At 34.5% G+C, this 24714-nt stretch overlaps 1 long non-coding RNA gene across 7 annotated transcripts in view; it reads left to right on the top strand.

The window, feature by feature from the left end:
* Nucleotides 1-24714, top strand: part of LOC309863170 — a 45827-nt gene that overhangs the window by 17381 nt on the left and 3732 nt on the right. For 2 of the 7 annotated variants that reach the window (XR_014310902.1, XR_014310903.1), the window contains 2 exons: nt 8977-9080; nt 13958-14091. The exons of 1 other annotated variant lie outside the window; for it this stretch is intronic. This is a non-coding gene — a long non-coding RNA (uncharacterized lncRNA). Of the gene's footprint in view, nt 1-8976; nt 9081-13957; nt 14092-16609; nt 18255-24714 lie in introns of those variants that run through there. 4 more of the 7 variants (XR_014310907.1, XR_014310908.1, XR_014310906.1 and 1 more) reach the window with 3 other exon arrangements.

The raw sequence follows: 24714 nt of genomic DNA, 5'->3' as shown, positions 1-24714 counted from the left end.
AGACTTAAGTATTTTATTGGCTCAGGCAGGAACCTCTTATGTTGTTTGAGTCTGTGCTTCCCAGGATGTATGACTATCTCGTTTTCCTGTTTTCACATCATTAAATATGACATGGTTCCTGAGTACCACCATGATTCACTTGTGAACCTCTCAGCATTTTCCTTTTAAAAATTCTCCTTCTACTATCTATATGTCATATTTTACTTGCAATTTAAGATGAGATAATTTCATGTTAATTTCAAGTATCTGCTTCATCTTAATATAACTACTGTAATTTTGGTGATTTTTAAATCCACACAATTTCCATATTCATCTGAATTTTTTAACTGATGTATACTTTCATTAGTGTAAATGTTCTTCCAAAGTAGCATAAAACATGGTTGTGTGTAGTTTATCATAACAAAGAGTTATGTAGATAGTCACAGCATAAAATGATCATGGATGATAGCAATTGATTACCTATAAAATGATATTGAAAAATCAGGTAAAAACAATCCATATTTAGTTTCAGATTTTCATAAAACATCACCTATTATGTAGGCTCAATTTTACAGATGAAATAGAGCTGTGTAACTGTGGTACTGTTACTCTTTATACAGACTGTAGGACATAGACCATTATGTGCCTGTATGGCCCCTGCAAACTAATGACATGCCAGGAAGCTTACCTAAGGCCATGGACCTTTCTAGTGCCTCTTCCCTCCATCTGGGTTATATCAGCAATGAGATTGTAGACTTGCTTGCTAGATCAACTAAGGCAACATTTGGAAGCCGCAACTACTCACTTAAATGTATGTTTATCTTTTAAAGCAATAACCTAAAAATGGTATTACTTCTATATGCCTTTTTTTAAACTTACAGTGCAAGACAGTATACAGTATGTGTGTATGTATGTATATATCTACATGTATATATGTATACATGTACAAATATGTATACACATATATACACAAATACAGACACACATATATATACTATATATGTATATAAAAACATATATAATATACATGTAATATGTATATAGTATAAAATACACAGCAATACAATATACCATATAATTTTTATATTTTCACATATGTTTATAAATTTTTATAATTTTTCTTTGCATTTAAATCATTGCAAATGAAAGCAAACTTCATTTTTTGGGACACAGAATTTACACACAAAAAATGTTTTAAGAAAAATGTACAAAATTATTAATAAAAAAATAGAAAATAGTATTTTTATAGAATAAGAAATCACAGCAAATTACAATTAAAAAAAAAACACAGGCAAGAAACACAAACATCAAAAAAATATCTGGGAAAACAACATATTTGTATTAACTTACTGCCTGATATCCATCAATAGTACTGGTTTTTGACCACAGTATTATTGGTAGCATACTTTTTGATCAAGTTATCAGATTACTATTATTTTGTAATACTTTCCACAGAGAAAAGAATGAGAATTGGTGTCTCTTTCAACACGGTTAAAATTTAGTTTCTATTATTTTGGTTGAGCTGCATAATACACGTGACTTTACAAAGATATATACTTACCGATTGTAGTACTGCACAACTTTATCCTTCACATCCCCCCAATTCTAAAACTTCTATTTTCTGTGACTCCAACAAAAAATGTAAATGTTATATATATTTCTAATCATCAAAACTCTGTTAATTGCCAAGTATAGGAGGAGATAATTTCTATTTGAAATAGACATCGATGAAGTATCCTACTAACCATGGGGTATGTCTAATGACGGGAAGAAATTTTCTCAGACTAGCTTCTGGCTCTTGACTTCTCAAACCTTGTTTCTCCTCCATTATCCACATATTTCAAGTGCTGGATGCCATTGGACATGGTCATATCACAAAATGACCTCTCGCCGTGGAATGGTAATGATGAGTTGGCACAGTGAGTGGTAAAGAATGTCCATGAAAGTCATTCTTACAGTAGAACAGATAGCGATAATAGCTCTACACAAAGTGAGTTTGGATTGTATACATTTATTGCGTTAAACCCAAACTAAATGTATCACCAATTCAATTTCCCCTTTGGATTGCAGAATTTCCAAAGCCGCTTTAAAATCATATACAGAAAAGATGTGTGAAGGGTAAATCGATTGGAATGTGTTGGAGATCTTAAACAATTGCACTTAAATTAATTTCTTTTTGAAAATTTAATAAGAACATATGGCTTTATAAATATGCTGTTAAAGCCTCCGGGCTTGTAAAAATCCTGTGTAAATAAAAGGGGATCCCCAAACTTAAGCTTTATTAACCCCACAGTGAGCTTGGGTTCTAATTGCAAATATCAAGGCTTTTAGCATATTGCATATATTGATGCTTTTAAATAAATAGCATCTCTTTTAAATATACCAAAGGAATCTAAATATCATGATGATTCAGTACTACCATATTTATTTAAAAATATATGAACAGGCTTTTCTTTTAGATTCTGTATTTATACTGTTTTTTTCCTTGAACTAATTCCCTAGAGAATCTTATCCTAAAATATATATATATATATATATATATATATATATATATATATATATAGTTGGATATTATTTTGTCAAGGGTTCTCTCATACTTCTTAAATATTAAAACTGCTCATTTTATTTTTTATTTTATTTTTATTTTTATTTTTTTAAAGATTTTATTTATTTATTTGACAGAGAGAGAAATCACAAGTAGACAGAGAGGCAGGCAGAGAGAGGGGGGGTGAAGCAAGCTCCCTGCTGAGCAGAGAGCCCGATGCGGGACTCGATCCCAGGACTCTGGGATCATGACCTGAGCTGAAGGCAGTGGCTTAACCCACTGAGCCACCCAGGCGCCCCTAAAAATGCTCATTTTCAATACAAAATATATCAAAAATACAAAAATATGTATTGAGATTTTTGTTTATTTTCTGTTTCTGTATGTTTCTATATAGAATATTACAAAAGGCTTTTTCTATAATGAAGTTATAATTATTATGTCTACATGCTTGATCAAAACAAATATAATAGTTATTTTGATAATACTTAAATTTTACAAATGCATCTTTTAATGAGAGATTTTTTCATAAATCAGTGAATAAAAATTACTTTTATTTATTTTTTTTAAGATTTCATTTATTTATTTGACAGACAGAGATCACAAGTAGGCAGAGAGGCAGGCAGAGAGAGAGAAGGGGGAAGCAAGCTCCCTGCTGAGCAGAGAGCCTGATGCTGGGCTCAATCCCAGGCACTGAGATCAAGACCTGAGCCAAAGGCAGAGGCTTTAATCCACTGAGCCACCCAGGCGCCCCTGAAAGTTACTTTTAGAAGGAATCTCTGTTCAGCTTCCAAACATTTCCTAATTTTCCTAACTTTTTTTTTAAAGATTTAGTTATTTATTTTAGAGATAAAGCAAATGCATGTGCACATGCAATCAGGAGGAGAGACAGTGGGGGAAGGAGAGAATCTCAAACAGACTCCCTGCTGAGCATGGAGCCCGACTTGGGGCTCAATCTCACAATCCTGAGATCATGATGAGCTGAAATCAAGAGCTGGTCCCTCAAATGAGCCACCCAAGGGCCCTTACTCTTCTTTTTTATAAATGTAAGCACTGTGAAATCTTCATAATGATCAATATGAGAAGAGAAGAAAGTTTGGTTATAGCCATGCCAATGGTTGAACTTTTTCTGAATTATATGGTACGTATCACACAATGATCTATTATTCAATTATTTTGTGTATTTTATCAATTATTTTCTCTTTCAAATTCATTAAAGACATCCCAATTTGATAGAGAATTTGTTTCTTAGCCATTCAAGTCATGTCCTTTCTCAGTTTCTTATTTCTGCTAAGTAAACAAATAACTAACAAGTTTCCTCAGGGCTCACTTGGAAGAGCATGTAACTCTTAAACTTGTCATCATAAATTTGAACTTCATGCTGAGTGTAGAAATTATGTAAATAAATAAGTTCTCTCAAGACTTTCCCACGATTATTGTTATTCTATTGTTATTTACTTTATTATTTAAAGACAATTTTTTATGAAGCTAAAAGGATCAACAAAACTCCCATGTAATTGAAAGTGGTATTTTAGGTATCTTTGGATATATTTACATACTTTAGGATAAAAAAAAATGTTGGAACATTAAAGCAAAACTGTCATACTCCCCCACTTCTCTATAATACATCTGAATTCTAACATCCAAAATGATCCCATTTCAAATGTCAGGTGTTTCCTTTTATGGAAATATGTGTAAGGAAAAGAAAGACATTAAGCTTTGCTGCCGGTTTAGCATACCTTTACTAAAGGGATCTTCTCAGACATCAAATTTTATATTATAGGTTATTTGATGCCCTCAACCATTTTATACCCCAAGGTATAACGTTTGGTATCATGGGGAACCATTTTTTTTTTTTTTTTTTAATCAATTGTAAAAGGTTAGGTAGGAGAGGAGAACTGGTGTGATTTCAAATTGCAAGTATATGCTCAATCTCACACAAAAAGTACACATCAAAATTTCAGATCTAGGTTAGAAACTTTCCATAGTCCTTTTGGAAGCTGCTTCTCATCCATTTTGAATGCTTATATTTTGCTTCCTTTCCATGACTCTTTAGATGATAGACTTAAGCCAATGAAACCCTGAGGTCTGAGCCATCTCTTTTCCAAATCTTTAAATCCAGACAACACATTTGGCTTTGGCCTTGCTAAACATATACTTATGACTGTAACTTACTAACGAGATATATCATTACAGGAGAGAAAATCCCCAATTATAAAGGAATTAATTTGGTATTCATTTTCAATAATTATAAAAATGTATACGAACATATGGTCATTTATTCAACCAAAATACTAGACCAGTGCTTCTCAAACTAAATTTAATGTGCATTGAAATCCCTTGGATGTCTTATTAAAATACAAATTTGGATTCCATATGGATTACATAGGTCATGGAGGGACTTGAGATTCTGTAATGCTAAGAAATACCCAAGAGACTGTGCATTCACTAACTACACAATTAGCAATAAAACACAACACCACATTTAAAATTGGGATTATAGGGGCGCCCGGGTGGCTCAGTGGGTTAAGCCGCTGCCTTCGGCTCAGGTCATGATCTCAGGGTCCTGGGATCGAGCCCCACATCGGGCTCTCTGCTCAGCAGGGAGCCTGCTTCCTCCTCTCTCTCTGCCTGCCTCTCTGTCTACTTGTGATCTCTCTGCCAAATAAATAAATAAATCTTTAAAAAAATATAAAATAAAATTGGGATTATATAAATATAAATATAAATATGATATAAATATATATTCTACATAGTTGGTTAAAATTTATACCTTCTGGTGACTGAAAGAAAAAGAAAAACTAAATGAAATGCCAAATATAGTCATGTTTACATTCTTATTATATCTCATGCAAAAATATTCTAATCCAGGGGTTTAAAGAAATGGTACTGCCCCACTAGAAAATAGTGGGGCATCTGGGAATCTGGATCTACATAGATGATAAACTTTTTTCTGGTGAAATAATGAGAACCATTATATGATTTTTTGACATTTGCACCTATGCACCACTTACAGAGAAAGACAGACTTTAATATCATAGTTTAAGATCTAATCAAGAGAGAGTTAAAATGATAAAAAAAAGGTCTGTCTTTTCCAGTTCTCCATCCAAGCAGACATATCTAGGACTTGGTTCGCCTCCACCTACATATCAAATAAATTTCCTTATATAATTAACCTCCTTAACAGTTCTTGAAACTAGATTACACTTTGAAGCTAATTTTGATGGATAAAACAATGATTCTCAATCCTATCATATCTAACAAGTGTGTTTTTATATTTCTATCATAAGTATGTTATACTGTCTCTTCTCCTACCTGAAATAAACCAAAACGATAATAAAGCCAACCTTCAGAGATTATTAAATAATCAATAAAATGGTCTATTCTAAATAAGTGAAAAGCTATGTGTCTGTGAGTGTGTGTCTATCTTTGTGTATCAAAGACCGCTATATTTCCAATTCCAAAGTTCTGTGTCTTGAAAACACTTGCTATAACAAGTTTGAGTTCATCTTTATTGAATCTCTTTTCTCTCAACTGTTCAGTGACTCCTTTAAAAAAAAATCTTCTAATTTTTTTTTAGTTAAATTCCCTTTCATTGGATCTTTATTTTCTGTCTGTGTCCTTTATGACGAATGGTTTTTCCTAATATGTTCAACTACTCTCTCTCTTGTCCTCTCTCTTACTGTATTTATTTTTATGCATTTGACACCCAGATTTTAACATTCTTAACCCATTATCACTACTAGATTTTATTCCCTGGATGCTAGCATTTACAGCCACATGAGCCTTGGATCAATCAATAGACCCTACAGGACTTTTCTTTTTTTAATCTAAATTCTTTTTTCTACCTACTCATTTTGTCAGGTTCTGCTTGAATAGGATCTACTCTAAAGAGATGAAAACTTCCTCTTTTATGTGTCCATAACACTTCATATATTTCTATTTTATAACATTTAATGAATTTTATAATTATTTGCATGACTATCAACTTTTCTAGAAATAATATGAATTCATACTCAAAGACTTTTTTCATACTTATAGTGTCAGTGTGGTGTTTGGAATATAGTAGACCCTTTATAAGTAGACCCATTTATAAGGGTATTGAATAATTTTGTAGTTTTTAGAATCAGTAATTTATAATTTCAGAAACTGAATGAAAATGTACTGACTGACTTAGGTTCTTCTAGTATCTAGAGAATGAGGAGATACTTCAAAAGAGGTAATGTGTGAGGAAACCAGGAATTCCCCACAAATTTTACCTATTTATATTGTCTACAGATTAGAAAGTCTTTGAGTTGAGGGGTGCCTGGGTGGCTCAGTCAGTTAAGCATCTGACTCAGTTTCCGCTCAGGTCATGAACTCAGGATCATGAGATTGAGCCCTGAAGTGTGCTCCTGCTCAGTGCGGCCTCTGTTTGAGATTCTTTCCCGCTCTGTCTCCCTCACATTCCCACTCTGCTCCTCCCCTGCCACTTGTGATCTCTCTCTCTCTCTCAAATAAATAAGTAAAGAAAATATTTTTTAAAGATTTTATTTATTTATTTGACAGACGGATATCACGAGTAGGCAGAGAAGCAGGCAGAGAGAGGAGGAAGCAGGCTCCCCGCTGAGCAGAGAGCCCAATGTGGGGCTCGATCCCAGGACCCTGAGATCATGAGCTGAGCCGAAGGCAGAGGCTTTACCTCACTGAGCCACCCAGGTGTCCCTAAAATATTTTTTTTAAAAAGGAAAGTTTTTGAGTTGAACTACCATTTTTTTTTTAAATATAAATAAACAGGGAAGAGAGGTTTGTAAGTGATTTTTAATTATTGAGTTCAGGTGGGTCCTTCGCCTATTTGGCTTTCCTTACTTGAGCAAGTAAAAGGAAGTGAGAATTGAATAGAAGCAGAGAAAAAGAGGAAAAAAGGCTTTCTCTGCTCATGAATTGTAGGTGACTGGCAAAAACTTTAAGACCTAGAATAAAATTTTATTGAGGGCAATTGTAAAGACAGGTTTCTTTGTATTTCACACACCTGAAGGTGCACTCAAAAGAAATTTTTCATTGATTAAGTTGATATTAAAGAGAGAGTTGAGACAGGTTTAAAATGTACACATCTAGAATGACTTTTTAGAAGTTATTCCTTCTGAAAGTGGAACCTTTAAATTTAACACTTTTGCTATGTTCTAAGGCAAGTCAATTTTGTAAGAAAGCATTGTGAAGCATAATTATAACTAATATCTTTTCTGTTCAGGAATTGTTTAAGTATAGTTTTCTCAGTTTCTCATGTCAGGAAGAATTCCACAGTGGAAAATGACAGTTCCTATTATTTGTTCCTAAATCATGTCACCAAATAATGCTGTAAAAGGCTTTTTAGAATTCATAAAAATATGATCTTCAACTTAGATCACATTTCAAAAGAGAACTTCACGAGAGGCATATTTTAATTCCTCATTATATATTTTAGAAAAAAATCCAAATAATTTTGTAATGAGAGCTGAGCAACATCTTTAATGGGAATGAATAAATTTTAATTCTAAAACACACCAAACGACTGAGACATTCTCTTCTTTTCTGTTGACCATTCTAGTGATATTTTACCAGTACTAGTTTTTAAATTATATCTCTACATTTTTCTTAGCAATTTTAATCCCAATGAAAGAAAATATCTTACCCAGATAATATAAATATATAACTTAGAAGCAGTATTTTCTACTGAAGTAAGTGAAAATACATTGGTATATTCATTCTAACCATAACCAGTTGTTTGTTTCATAAGTGGAATGACCTTAGCTTAAGAGAAAATGAGATCTGTAATAATATAAGCATATTTATAATTTAACTTGTTAATGTTAATTCATCATGGATGGTTGCCATATCTACAAAGTAAATTTTAGGGGATGCTGTAACAGAGGGGCAAAGATTTTATCATGAGACTAAAAACAATTCTAAATCCATATTCTTGTTTTCAAAAATGATTGGCATGGATTATGAAAACAAATCTACACACATAATGACTGCAGATTGTGCCATGTTAATTTACAATTAGTTTATCAAACCAAAATTTCCTTTGCTTCCCTACTCTTTTTCCAATCCAGGAAGGTTTACCTCAAGGCTCATTCCCATTTGCTGTCTGTGCCCTTGAAATCTACCTTTCAAGCTGCTTCTTATAGTTGCTACAGCTTGGATTTCCCAGAAAGAACTTACATTAGCCTGCCAGGGCCTAATTCATAAAATATTTCTAACACTACAGATTAGTCCTGAGCCATTTTACAGCTTTGGAAAGTCTATACCGTAAAGAATGCTCCCTTTCATTCCAAAGCCATTTGCATTTTATTTGTGCCTCAAAGGAGGAACAATCCAAACTGATTAGAATCCGCAGACACTGTGCATAATGAAAAATTAATTGCATCAATCTTTTCACTGTAGTGGTCTTAACAACTCATTTTCAACTGGTCATTTTTCCACCTGCTCACCAGGGCCCAGGCAGCTGAGGCAAGCATATCTCTGACATTCACAGAATACCAATGAAGCTAAGGTCACCAGTACGTCATGCAAGTGGGAGCTGAGAATCCTGAAAGAGGTGTGAGCTGTTGGAATGAGCTAGAACTATTATGTGACAGCGGAGGGCAGAGACAGGCTATGACAACCCAACCAGGCATGGTTTGAATTAACAAAAGAGAACGGAAATGAGAAAGTCTAAATCAGCAACGGGAAAGGTTAGAGTGGTGCTACCCCACTGGAGAATGAGTGCTATGTGCCGCTGACAGTGGTGATAAATCAATAATTGCATGCGAGCGTCATCGGAACCAATCTGATATAGCAGGTGGCAACAGCGGTCCAATCATATACATCAAAATGGGGCTTTGGCTTTTGAGATAAGGTTAGAATTCAGTATATTTTGTAAAATACCCATTTCAGTTACTGTTCGACAAGACTTTTCATGTACTTATTGATGAAATGATACATCAAATCCCTGCTCTTTCAATATATAAGGTCTTCTGTTTTAAGAAAACTCTGACACCTATAGATTTTTGATAATTTTTTCAACAAGTTTCTTATAGCTTTCTGGGTCTTCGTTTCAAGATTGACAGTGATTTTAAGAACTTCGTTATTCCCCAAGATATTTACAATGATAACTGATATGATATCCATCATGCTATGGAAAATGCATTATTGTTTTCATAGCCAGAAATGTGAATTTTGGGGTGCCTGGGTGGCTCAGTCCTTAAACGTCTGCCTTTGTCTCAGGTCATGGTCCCAGAATCCTGGTTTGAGCCCTTATCAGGCTCCCTGCTCAGAGGGAAGCCTGCTTTCCCTCCCCTACTACCCTGCTTGTATTCCTGCTCTTGCTGTCACTCTCTCTCTCTATCAAATAAATAAGTAAAATCTTACAAAAGAAAAAAAACCCTGAATTTTACTCACATATTATTTAGCAATAATTTTATGAGAAAATGTATATTTTTACTGACACATTATTTACCAATAATTATATGAGAAAAATGTATAACCCTATGAAGGTGCAATAGAGCTTTTTAGATTCTTGAATACATTTATTTGCATACGGAGGAAGTAAAATTCTCAAAAAAGTAAAATCCTGATGCTCCTACCAATAAGGAATTTCTTCGGCTAATTAATTAATGAGGAAACATAAGAGGCTTAAACAGATTCAAAGCTGAATCTGTAGATCATACACGTATAAAGGCAATTGATAATGCTGTTTGGAATTTGCTTATAGATAAAAAAAATTGACTCATAACCTAAATAATAATAAAATATAATATTTCAAATAATCTTCTTTAGGACTAAAATAGATTGTATCATTCCCAAAGTGTATTTATATTATTATCAACAAGGATCTTTTCTATTATTATCAACAATTTGTAGTTACAAAATAGAGTAATAGAAGACAAACAACCAAACACCTACAACAACCAAAGATCCCTAAATTATATGGAGTAAAAGCAAAGAAAATTAAAAAAAGAAAACCTTTTAGATGGGACTAATATAAGAATGAAGTATAATATCAAAATGTGCTTCATTCCTTGAAAATATGCCTATACAGAGTGAGGGTTCCTATGAAGAAACTGCACACTTTCTTTTTCCTGGCTGTAATTAGAGTCTTCAGTGATGATAAATGTGGACAAATAAGACATCTTTGGGGCGCCTGGGTGGCTCAGTGGGTTAAAGCCTCTGCCTTTGGCTCAGGTCATGGTCCCAGGGTCCTGGGATTGAGCCCCACATGGGGCTCTCTGCTCAGCAGGGAGCCTGCTGCCTCCTCTCTCTCTGCCTGCCTCTCTGCCTACTTGTGATCTCTGTCTGTCAAATAAATAAATAAAATCTTTAAAAAAAAGTCATCTTTAAAACAAGTTAATCAGAATTTATCTGGTTGTGATATGTCATAAAAATATTTGAGAAAATATATTTTAAGTATCCACTTATGATAGAGAAAACTATACTGATATTATCTATTATGTTTTGAAGTTCCAAATATGCTTGTTTACTAAGTAATTATAGCCCTTTTCCATTCATTTTAGAAACAAAACAAACTAATATATATCAAAAAATGAAAAAAAAAACTATCATTTCATTTAGATAATGGCTCAAGTCCTTGATTTTCTTTCTTTCTTTCTTTCTTTTATTTTCATTTCATTTCATTTTTTTTTTTTTTTTTACTTGTTGTTTTGGGGGGGGGGGTAGAAACCAGAAAGAATATTTCCTTTTTTTCCCTCATCAGCAGAAGCCCACTATAAGATTATGAATAGGTACAACCCTTCTAAGGGACCTAGTCTCTGAGAGAGTAGGCAGGATTAGCGAGAATAATCACTTTTTGTTTTTCTCCCCCTACTTCAGGTCATATAATACAGGTGAAAATATTACTTAATAACCATTGTTAGTTCTCCCCTCCGTACTTTAATGGTGGCCCCCACCATCCCAGCCACCTGAACCTGTGTCTCCTGAGTTATTATCCTTAAAAGGCAAAAAAGAAGATCCACTTGGAGAGTCAAAGAAATAGGGTAACCCCATTCTCTTTCAAAGGAGGTGAGAGAGATCGATTATATACAAAGAGTTTGTCTCGGAAAATTCAAGATGATGTGATGAAATATTTTAATCTATCTGCATAAAAGAAGAACCTGCATAGGTAGAAAATGCAAATGTTTCCCGTTCTAAGCCTCAAATACGTAACTTGAATAAACAATGAACGTAAGGACTCTGGGAAATAGGTCTTTTTATGCTCATGCACTTGAGCAAAGAGTATCTTCTAATTGTTATATTCAGTCAGTCATCATTTAAATAATTTGTAGCATGGTACATGTGATTGTTTATGGAGTATTGAGTTCAAAAACCCAGAAGGGATGGGCTGCAGAACACAAGTGGGGAAATTAACCTTAGCTAGAAAGTCACCCTTCTTTTGTAACTGGAAACGTGGTGGGGGTTTGATGGCACATGTAACATTTGTAGTTGCTAACAAAAAGCCTAAAGAATTTCCACTTGACAGTTTTTGTTTTTTGTTTTGTTTTTCCTGGGAGGGGAGATGCATTGTCCTTGTTTAAAACAAAAGGGTAAGAATAGTTTAGGAGTAAAAAGAATGTGGCTGTAACAGTTCTTGCTGTCTCCAGCCTTGCTAATAGGCTGTGACTCTCCAAGTTCTATTTTATATCATTATCATTGCAAGTCTCCTCACAACACCCTTCAAATGTGTGTTTTTCTGAGACACCCCTTTGGGCTGTTCAGTAGACAAGAAAGTCTCAGTATACTTGAAACATATTTGGACAGCCATTCTTGACAGGCATGTGAAGAGTTTTGATTTTATACTTCTTCGGGAGCCTTCCACATTTCCTACTGTATTTCTTGATCACACCACCCTGTTCTATGCCTAGTACACATGTAAATTAAAACAAGAAAAAACACATCAAAAGAACAAAAACTATTTTACTAAATAATTTGGTGGAGAGTCACAAAATTGATGGGTTTAATTATTTTTTTTTCTCATTCTTTTCCTTAAAAAACAAACAAAATCCCCCCAGTAACTTGGTAGGAAAAAAAATCCTCTTAACGATGATATATACTCTTCCCCATCAAATTTTTTGAAATGCCAATTATGGTCAAAATCTCAGGATTTAGGTATGTGAAGAGCTTGAAAAAGTCTTACAGATTATTCAGTTTTATACTGCCTTTCTGATCACTGTTGATTCTGTTACACCTTTTCCTCCCACCTTCTTTTTAGAATCATTGTTCTAAATCTAAGCTACATTTTGAAGGTCAGTGGGAGTAAGGCACTGTGGCCTTATTGTTAAGTTGTTTAAAGGACTCATGTATGTCCAGATCTGCTTTTGTGTTGCAGTTGCTGTTGCTAGATACACACAATTAGGTTCTTACGAAATTGCAGGAAAACCTTGATAATGTGTACGCCTATTCACTGTAGTCATGTCATTTGCCAAAACTCACATTCACATAATAGATGCTAATGGTTGCAAAGAAACCATAAAATCTATTGAGTAATAAATCTACCTTCTATGTGTGTTTAACATACTGCCTGACTATGGAAACCTTTGATAAAGCACAAATGTGTCTGATTGCACAAATTATGGATTATGTGAAAACTACCACTTTAGAGCCACTAGAATCATTGTTTTTAATACTCTAAAGACAAAATACTTCTGCCTTAATTCTCCTTGGTGTTTTAATTCGGCTTGAATGGTGTGCTTAATTCTCTACGTCATAAGTTAAGAGCATTGTAGAAAGTGAGTGTGTCCAGCTGATGGTAATTAGGATGGTGAACGTTCTAAAACTTCATTATTGAAAAATAGGTTAAGAAACTGGGCAATAACCCTTTGAAAGAGAAAACTTGAAGTCCTGTCAAGTGAGAGGAAGCAGACACACAGTACAGCTGCAAAAGGCAGACATGCAATCATGGATGAAAATTAACTGGAAACAGATTTTTGTTTAGCCTCAACATAATGAAGGCCTTTTCCCTGAAATTTCCAGAGACAAATTGAGTAGGTTAGTGCTGCTACTGCAAGTCGCCAAGCAGAGCTGAAAATGATTTTTTTTTTTTTTTTTGGCTTCCCTAATTACTAGCTATTCTCTAGACTCAACATGGGCATTCTCTTCAAAAAGTCTTGTCTGATCTCCCTTTCTCGTTGCATCATCTCCAAAGTGCTTAATCATAAAAGCATGTTATGCTCTTTATTTTATTTGTTACATTGTTTGTGTACTTATGTACTTCTCCTACTAGTCCACAGTTCTCCAATACTAGCATCTGTCATAGTAGCAGATATGAAGGAACATCCATAGAAAGGATTCCCACATTGGGATTTCTAAGAGCACATCAAATAACTTTTGAGAACCTAAGTGAGCCAACAATGGGTCAGCTGGGGATAGTTTCTTCTCTTCTCTTTGCGATCTCATAAAGGATATCTTGAGCAATGTTATGATCACATATGTCAATCTTTCCAGTTGAGTGCACATGGCATCTTCTCTCATTGATGACTCTGATGAAGAGATCGCCCCATATAACAAGAGAAGAAAGTTATAATCTCACAAACCAATTGCCAAATTTCACCAAAGTGATTGCTTTAAAATATTACCGGGTAAGTACTGACCCTTTTCAAATATCTGCACACTTTTGAATAGCTTTTTGAAATACACTAAACTTTTTGAATAATGCTGGCCTCCTCCCATGAATAACATAAGTTTTCTCTTCTCCAGCCATCATAATCCTGACTTTTTGATGTAGTTGCCAATGTGAATGTTAATAGATTCTAAAATAAACTCTCAAAACTATTCCTCCCTTGGTCTTTCCACCTTAGTAAATAAATCTTCCTTGATTCAGGAATTCCTTCTATTTTTTGCATTTGATCTTCTAGCAAACTCTGTCACCACTATCTCCACACATCACGGGTTCGTCCTCATTTGTGCTTTGCCATTGCGGACCAAGCCACTATCATTTCTCATTTGTTTAACACCAATGGCTCAGACTGCACTTAAATTCTCGTATACTTCTTATCCTACTTTTTAGTCAGCTACAAAATTGATCATTTTGATGATTTCCCATTGAATTTTTGATAGAAACCTACATTTGTTTATTTAACCAAATACACTACATGGTATGAACCACGGCTACTATATTTCAAATTGTTTGAAATAAATGAAATGTATGTTTCAAGACCTTGCAATTGCACTAGCCACCTGAACCTAATTTTTTCATTATAATTTAGTATTTTATTTTTAAAAATACGGTTCGTAGAATCATATAAGTTTTTTTTTTTTTAACTTTTTATTGAATCATATAAGCTTTGAGGCTCATCCAAACTTCTCCAGTCAGGCTTCTTTTCATTATTTAAGCATTTTATCTTTAACCATTTAATTAATTCCATGTTTACCTTTGAAGAAGAGGTTATTCTCCATTTCAAAAGGCTCAACTCTTTTCCTCTCACATCTTCATAGAACTAAACAAGTCTACAATTGTCAGATTTAATTTTTAACATATATATTTTCTGGTTTTGCTCATAGAATTACAAGTTCTGGAATGGCAGAGACGTTGTTTGCCTCCTCCATTGTTCTTTCTCCATTCCCTAAAATATAGCAGTCCGTAAATTTTGCAGATTTGTCAATGAATTAAAGAAGAAAACATGAATAACTACATGGATGTTTTTGTACATAAGACTCTGCTTTTAGGACAAATGCCCCTCACTGTCAGGCCATTCTTTATCTAGAACACGTTTGCCTAACCTTTGATAGCCAAACCATTCAATATTCTAAAAACATGTGGCTTAGAGTTCAGGTCAGTGGTCCAAATATTATCTTAAGTAGTATGAGAACACATTAATACATGGGTGGAGAGAGTACTCAGCCAAATATCAAAACTACATTGGAAAAAGAATATATTTCATTCACAAAGTAGCTGTGTAAGAATCATGATATGATCTCATCTATAACTGACATAGATTCAAATTGGACGTCTTGATTCTGCCCTGTGAGGATCTCAATAAACTTGATTCTTCTTCTTCCTCCTCCTCTCTCCTCCCCCTTCCCCTTCTTCTTCTCCTTCTCCTCCTCTTCTACTTCTCCTTCTCCTTCTACATCTACTTCTCTTTCCTCTTCCCCTTTCCCTCCCTCTCCTCCTCCTCCTCCTCTTCCTCTTCCTCCTTCTTCAGCTTCTCTCTGAAGTTGGAGTTAATGCCAAGATGATCATGTAGTGCTCTTGTGTTTGGGGTCTCTCTGGTTATCTGTCCATGCCAATGCTCTCTGAGCAGAATACTATACTTCCTAGTTCTGTCCATTACCTGGTTTGGGGGTGTTGATAGGTGAGATCATAACTGCATTTTTCTTTCTCCTCTTTAACAGAACTCTAGAGGTTTGGTGCAATTTGTGTATTACTAAAACTCACTTAAAAAAAAAAAAAAGACATGATATGCATGAATGTGAAATCTCACATCCTCTCTCTCTCTCTCTCTCTCTCTCTCTCTCCCTCAAACTGTATGTGTTAACCCCAAAGACTTTCCTAATGCAAATGAATCATGACTTTCTATAACAGGTATTAAGGAAAGCTTTAAACATTTTTTGAGCACCAGGACTCTGAAAAGATACAATTTTAGTTCTAAGGCTTACAAATCTAAGTTTCATTATTTTTCTTCTGGAAATAATTAATTTTATTCCAGAACATTTTAAATTTCACATCTGTTGACTATTCTAATTGGCATGCTAGAACTAATGCAGCACTAAAGAAAGCCAGTAAGTAGAAATGGCTTAATGTTTCACATACATTGACACTGGAAAGAAGCCAGATTGGCATGAGGAAACATTACATTGGTTTCTCGAGTTATTCATTCATCTACAACTTGGATTTGTTTCCAAACTTCCCTGATTATCCAAGTTCTTGATCTTTTCCTTTTCATCCTCATGCCTAAATAATTTCTTAAGTTTCCTTGTATTGAGGAAATTCAATATTTCTGATTTAAAGACTTCATTTTGAGAAAATTTTATTTTATACCTATTTATTACCTACAGGTTAGATATATGAGAAAATACATTTTTATTTTATAATTTTCTTTTATTTATTTTTATTATTTATTTATTTATTTATTTCTACCTTTTATCATTTTAAAGGAAGAAACTGGGAATTTACATCAAGAGTTCTAGAAATGAGTTAAAGGGACAAAATAGAAGAAGTACGCCAGCTTTAAAAAATGGGACCATGCAGCTGTGCACCATATGTCTACCTGAAGTATGCCAATTATATGTCATAAAAGAAGGATGGAGACAAAATCTGGCTAAATCAGTGAAAGGCTGTCTTAACCAGTGAAAATCATCTTGTGTGAATTGAAAAAACCCATCCAAGAAGCTGGACCAACACTGATTGAAATCAAAGAGTTAATCTGATTTTATGTTTTCCTAATTCAAATGATTTTTTTTTCAGCCTACCCCCAAAGGTTTGGAAATATACAAATACCAGTTTTTAATGCACAACTCTGTAGATGACTGTGAATATAAATTTTGCAGTTTATAAGTCATAATTTTAGAATTTATTATCAATTCATCCCAAATAGGTTAACATATGAACTTCGTACCAAAGAAGATTTACTCAAAGTAGTAAATAACTTTATTTTTCTACAAATTATATACAGTCTTAATTTGGAAAAATATATAACAAATATTTTATTAATAGTGGTTTATTGGCTAATATATCAGCTTTCCAAAGATAAAGCATTAAAAACATACATTCTAAATTAAATACTTAGACACTCATTCACATTTAAAATAAGATCTTTTAAAAGAAATAGAAAGCGGTGCCTGGCTGACTCAGTTGGTAGAGCATATGACCCTTGATCTCAGGGTAATGGTTTCAGTCTCACATTGGATGTAGAGATTACTTAAGAAAATTAAAAAATAATAATAATTAATTCTCTTTTAAAAATAAGAAATAAAAAGAGGTGATGGAGAAACTAATGTTAAATTATTTTATCTCTTGTTATGTCTTTTATGTTTGACAATTATTTGTGACCAATTTATTCACATAGACTATTTCGAGTTAGATCACAACAGGCCACTTGCACAGTACAACTGAATTTAGAAGTCTTTACGAGTGGTCACTTGATATAGGAAATGTGATTTATATTTTAGATGTATAGATCAAAAGGAAATTTGTTAAATGGCATTTAACAAATTTCTACTGTTAGAAATAATGAGAGAATTCCACAATGTGGATGTATATGAGATGCAATATCAAAAAAAAAAACAATTCTTGCAGCAACAAAGAAATGTACTAAAATTTTTATAAAATTATCCTATTCACAATTACAACAAATTTGTAATGTACATAAGAATAATCATAACAAGAAATCTGTGGGACTATAATAAGAAAATAAATCAATTTTACTAAAATATTTTAAAACAATGTATTATCAATTATTGATTTTGATATTGATTATAAATATAAAGATGAACATAAATTGATTATAAATTATAATATATGTAAGTCCTGGAGATGTAATGTATAGTATATGCCTATAGTTATTAAAAATGTATTACATACTTGAAAGTCACTAAGAAAATAGATCTTAAAAGTTCTCATCATAAGAAAAAATTACATAACTATTTGGTAATGGATGGGTTGACTAGATTTTTTGTGATCATTTAATAATTTATACATATTGAATCATTATGTTATATACCTGAAACTAATTTAATGTTATATTTCAATTGTATCTCCATACAAATATTTTTTAAAAGAAAATAAATTAAGCAAAACATATATGATCATGAATATGAAGGTTCAGTATTAGAGAGACATTATTTTCCATATTTTTTCCATATTTCCACTTTCCATATTTCCATATATCCTTATTTTCCATAAGTTATAGTAATTAAATTACATCTTAATCAAAATCCAAAAATGGGTTTTTTATGGAAAAGTATGCTTGACTTTAAAACTCATGGGGCACCTGGGTGGCTCAGTGGGTTAAAGCCTCTGCCTTCAGCTCAGATCATGATCCCAGGGTCCTGGGATTGAGCCCTGCATCGGGCTTTCTGCTCAGCAGGGAGCCTGCTTCCTCCTCTCTCTCTGCCTGCCTCTCTGTCTACTTGTGATCTCTGTCTATCAAATAAATAAATAAAATCTTTAATAAAAAAAAAATAAAACTCATAGGGCAAAATAAATGCACATTAAAAGAAGAAACAAGAGGAAGTATTTTCCCTACCAGATTGGAATGTATATTTGTTACTTATGTTAATTAAAATAGTGTTATTTTGGTGGAAGTCGATCAGTAGACCAGTGGAATGGAATAAAGAATCCAGATATAGATCTACGCATACAAAGCCCTCAATGTACCTCATGTCCTGTTAATGATATTCTGTGTCGTCCCCTACCTAATTGAATAGTGGTAACCTTAGTAACCTATAGGGAATAGAGGAAATGGTGTGTGATATCTGAGGCTTTCATAAAAGATGTTGGGTCTTTTGACTTGTTCTCTCTTAGATTATTCATTCTGGAGGAAGCCAAAGTCATGGCTATAGAAAGGTTCACATGGTGAGAAACACTGAGCCCAGCTCTGTGCTGAGCAGGATCCTGGTTAAGATTCTCTTCCTTTCCCTCTGCCTCTTCCTCCATTCTTCCCACCCACCTCTGCCACTCCTGAGAACACCCCCTCTCTCCCTCTTAAAAAAAAAAAATCATTCTTGGTCACTTGTATATGTGTACATGCACTTATGTGAGTGTGTATTTGTATGATTTAATTATATTTTAAAATTAATGTTACGTTCATATACTACTTATTCTTTCTCCCCAAAAGCACTCACTTATGTGTAGTTTAATCACACACACACACACACACAAACACACACACACACACACAAACACACACACACACACACGAGATTCTCTTTACTTATTTTCCTCCTGTCAAAACAATGGATTTAAGATACGTTAATTTATATTGCCAGTAATTATTATCAGACTTACATTTTTTTGTTTTTGTTAATAATGCTTATGGAATAGTATCTCAATATTATTTTGATTTTATATATTTATTACTAACAAAGCTAAACATCTATGATTATTCTATATTTTGGTTTATGCTTTATTTATTTATTAATTTTTTATTTGTCCATTTTTCTATTGTGTGATTTTTAGGTATATTAAATTCTTCTTATACATTAAAAATAGCAATTTGTTGATTTTCTGTGTTGCAAATATTGTCAACAATTATACCATCTCTTAACTTTGACCATTAACATATTCAATCCTCCACTTTGTGAATAAAACCATACATTAAAAAACTAGAAATATGTGCTAAATTGATATCATTGATAGCCCCAGTTAAAATATCCCTTTATCCATGCTTCCTTTCCTTAAAAATATGTGATGCCCTCTCCCTCTGATTTTGGTTATGACTATCTATGACTATCTGCAGTGAGTAGGATGTTAACAGATTTGATGCACAAAATAGTCTCAAAACAGAGCTTGAGATTTTCTACATCCTTCATCTGCCTTCACTACGAGAACAAGCCTAGATTAGCTATCTCTTGAGACTTTACCATTCCTATGAGAAAAAGCTCAGTCTAGCAAGCTATTGGTTGTTAAATGTGAGCAGAACTGAATTGTCCTGGTTGTAACCTTCTAGACCAGCTAACCTCCAGTCCCATAAATTCCCATTAAGACAGGGCAGTTGATCATGAGCCAGATCAGAGAACTACCCAGCTGTCCTATTTCTGCTACCTAAGAAGTAATAAAAACTCTATGTGGATGGAGGAATGTGAAGACAAACTGCAACCCCAGGCTGGCACTATGTCATTCAGTGTTAGGGTGTTTGTTGCCCAGTGACAACTAACCAACACGATGTAGGAAGTGTAGTGATCTACATCTACACGATGTAGATCAGTGTGTTCAATGAAGGAGACAACCTCACCTTAATTTACAGGGTTAGGGTTTTGACCTTGCACAACTGCTAGAGGAGCTAGATATTGAAGTTCTGAGAAGGAAGTTGAGTGATAGGAGTAGTCACCAACCAGAAAATCTTAAAAATCTAGCTCATCTCACCACTGAAATGGAACTACTAAGGGAGGTCTTTTGGAGAGCTCTCTATGAGACATCACCATTATGGGTCCACTGTCTAGCTTCTGGTGAAGGACATGGGACCAACGTTAGTCAATAGGTTCAACAGTTAGGAAGAAAAGCTGCATGTGGGTGGAGGAGTTTGAAGACAAGTTGGAATTTGCTGGCAATTTTATGTCTGTACGTTACCACACTTAACCATGATGACTTCAGACAGTAACAGCTGCCTCTGCATCCATTTTTTAAAATTCACCCCAAATTTTCCTTTGGCCAACTCTAACATATATTTAACAAAATTCCAAAAGTACTGTCCATTCTAGTCAATTTGATTTTTATAAACACATTTTTAAATACATTTAATGGTCAAAAAAACAAATGACAACAAAGCCATCTCACGTGAAGTAACCAGCTCTCATTCAACTGAAGGCACCAAACCCTCTCCTCAAAAGGTGATTCAAAAGTTCCACATTATGCTCTATCCATCTTTGGTTCATTTTTCTTGTGGTTGAGTGACATTCCATTTTTGATATCCTGTGATTTAAACAGTGAGGTATTTTATGATAGTAATGCAACAGGAGATGGGGGGAGGGGGAGAGAAAAAGAAAACATAATTGTTTAACATCAAAGTAAGGAAGAAATACTGACATATTCCAAAATTCTCTTTCTGTGGCTGTTCATTTGGTCATAGGTGAAGTGACAGTTATAATTTCTTCCCACATCTATTGAATATTCTTTTGTCTTTGAGCAATTATTTCTCTTGGTCATGATTCCTTGCCTAGTGTGACAAGTCATACTATCATTCCTGAAGGGTCTGTACCATTTGTAGTCTTGACTGTTCTGAGGTGTTAAATCAGTCAACTTTAACACACAAATTGCAGATTCTGAAGAACACTCCAGACTACTGCAAAGTGGATCTGAGTTAAAACTTCATTAAATCTTCTGATCTCTATAAGCACCCCAACTGACTGGTGAACCACAATGTTGTTGGAGTCACCAAGTATTAGTCACATCAGGGCTAGTGTCCAGTATCCCTGTAAGTCTGGTTATTTTCACTTTTTCAGTGAAGAGCTATCCTGGCAAATGACCACAAGTCATGTTAGGGAAGGATAGAAGGTAGATTTAAAATTTGCAGTAAATTAAGATCCTTCCGCAGAAGGATCTCTCCTCTTCTTAATTAAGAGACAATGGGTCTGTGATTTGGCTCAACTCTTGAGAGTTAAGAAGTGACTCTATTGTGATCAAATGAGACTTCTGAGCTTTTTTACTGCTACAAATCAATGAAATTTTAGTAGGTTTCCCACTTATTGCAGTCCAAGGACATCATGATCAATTAGCCAATGCAAATGATCTCTGTGAATTCATTACAGTAATCACATGCACCATGTCCCTAATGAGTAAATGCTACCACATGGTCCTTGCCCATTTCAGTGGCAGCATTTCTCACTGTTATTTCTACTCTGCAGAGAATAGCCATTACAACGTTGTTAAAGGATGTCTTTCCTCTACATCCAATATATTTCTCGAAGCCTTTTTTAAGGGTATTCTATTCAACTTCCTATTGGATGTAATTAGGGAGAGGGTAAACAGCTCTGACATTATAAATCCATTCCAGCTTTGAGTCTCTGTTTATCTTTGTGTATCTTCCTCTGTTAGATACCAAGAATTTCTGGCATGAGAACAGAATTTAACATGAGTCACCTCATATTTTGGTCTCAGTCTGTAATTAACCATTACAGCCTTTTCTTCTTTTTTTCTCTCTCTCTCTCTTTTTTTTTTTTTCCAAAGATTTTATTTATTTATTTGACATAGAGAAAGAGATCCCAAGTGGGCAGAAAGGCAGGCGGGGTGGGGGGGAAGCAGGCTCCCTGCCGAGCAGAGAGCCCAATACAGGGCTCAGTCCCAGGACCCTGAGATCATGACCTGAGCGGAAGGCAGAGGCTTAAACCTCTGAGCCACCCAGGCACCCCGTGAGAACCTTATCTAGCCTTATAAGCTAACACATTGAATCTATAATCTCTGCCAACTATACCCCTGTAAGGAAATGGAGGGTTCATGGCTGGGTATATGGGAAGCTAACAAATAGATCCAACCAAGAATCAGGTGGTAGGTCTGGAACTGCAGTTGATCTCCATGGTCAGCAGTCAAGAGAACTGGGTGTGAAGCAGAAGTGAGAGCCACATAAAAATTGCCAGCGCTTAATGCTTTTCGCTGTCTCCTCATCTCACCACGCTGACCTGCAGAGGGTATTGGCCACCTTTACTTCACTTATAACTTTCAACTTCTAAAAATATTCCTCTTTCAGCCAATTCTAACTGGGAGTTATATAGGAGAAGTGCATTCTGGAGAACAGTTCCAGCTTAGTTGAGTTGATAGCACAGAAAGCAACTTCTTTAACCTCAAAAAATCTATATAAAATAAAACCAGGCCAAATAGCATATATAACACAGATACATTACATTACGAGTGTTCCCTTGATGTTGAAAAGGCAAAGTGGATTATAATTCCTACTATTACTCAACATGAAAATCCTGATCAATTGCCTACAAATGAAGAAGCAAAAAGATACATAAGAAATGGCTAAGGAAACCATATAAGATGATCATTTATGTGCGCCTGGGTGGCTCAGTAGGTTAAGCCGCTGCCTCCGGCTCAGGTCATGATCTCAGGGTCCTGGGATGGAGTCCCACATCGGGCTCTCTGCTCAGCAGGGAGCCTGCTTCCTCCTCTCTCTCTGCCTGCCTCTCTGCCTGCTTGTGATCTCTCTCTGTCAAATAAATAAATAAAATCTTTATAAAAAAAATGTTGATCATTTACATAGAATGTCTTAAGATTAACAAATCTTTAATACTTTTGATAAATACTAGTTCAATATATATAAATCAAGAAAGTTTTTATCACTATAGTAGCCAATTAAAAATATAATAGAAATTCTGCATTATCTACAACTGAAAAGAACCAAAACAACAACAACAACAACAAAACTCTATAAACATGAGGGGTGCCTGCATGGCTCATTTAGTTAAACTTCTGCCTTTGGTTCAGGTCATGATCTCAGGTTTCTGGGATCAAGCCCCACATCAAGATCTCTGCTCAGTGGGGAACCTGCTTTTCTCTTTGCCTACTGCTCTGCCTACTTGTGCTCTCTCTCTGTCTAATAAATAAATAAAATCTAAAAAAACCCCAAAAAACTAGATATGACTGTTATCAAAATCCACATAATGTTGGCTACTAAAAAATTACCAGAGAATTTCTGGCTTAAATGAATACACACTTATTCTCTTATAGTTACTGAGATCAAAAGTCCAAAAACAGTTTCACCAAGTAGAAATTAAGGTGTCGGCAGAACTGCTTTCCTGCCCCAGGCTCTAGGGGAGGAGAGTATGTTCCTTCACTCTTGCAGTTTCTGGTGGCTGCTAGCATTCTTTAATTTATGGTACATCATTCTTATATTTGCTTCCATGGTCACACACCTTTTCTTCAGCATCAAAACTTCTAATATTTTCTCCTAGGAGCATTTGTGATTATGTTTAGGTCTTACGCAGATAATCCAGGATAATTTCCACATCTACATAAAATAATAGTTACAGGTTCCAGGGATTAGAAGATGGACAGCTTGGAGGTCATTACTCAGCCTATTACACAAAGTTTTTGAAGTGTTAAATACATATTAGAAGTTCCAAAGAAACAGGGATACCAAGTTAGTGGATGAAATGACAATGTGTTATAAAGATGTCAATTTTTTTTTTAAAGATTTAATTTTTTTATCAGCGAGAGAGAGGGGGAGAGAGCGAGCACAGGCAGACAGAATGGCAGGCAGAGGCAGAGGGAGAAGCAGGCTCCCTGCTGAGCAAGGAGCCTGATGTGGGACTCGATCCCAGGACGCCGGGACCATGACCTGAGCCGAAGGCAGCTGCTTAACCAACTGAGCCACCTAGGCATCCCAAGATGTCAATTTTTCTTAATGCATGCCATTTTTGAAATTCAAATCAAAACCCAAAACATATTATTTTTGCAATTGTGCAAATTGTGATTCTAAAATACACATAGAAAAATAAAAATTCACAAATATCTAGGAAATTTTATAAAAGGATATTCATAGTTCAGGGAATGTTCCTACACAGGTATTAAAGTAATGTTGCAAACTTATGTTAAAATGCTGTGC

Source organism: Mustela nivalis (genome assembly GCF_964662115.1).
Source record: "Mustela nivalis genome assembly, chromosome: 4".
Classification (NCBI taxonomy): domain Eukaryota; kingdom Metazoa; phylum Chordata; class Mammalia; order Carnivora; family Mustelidae; genus Mustela; species Mustela nivalis.
Note: the sequence above shows the minus strand (reverse complement) of the source record. Positions and strands in the feature narration are given on the sequence as shown.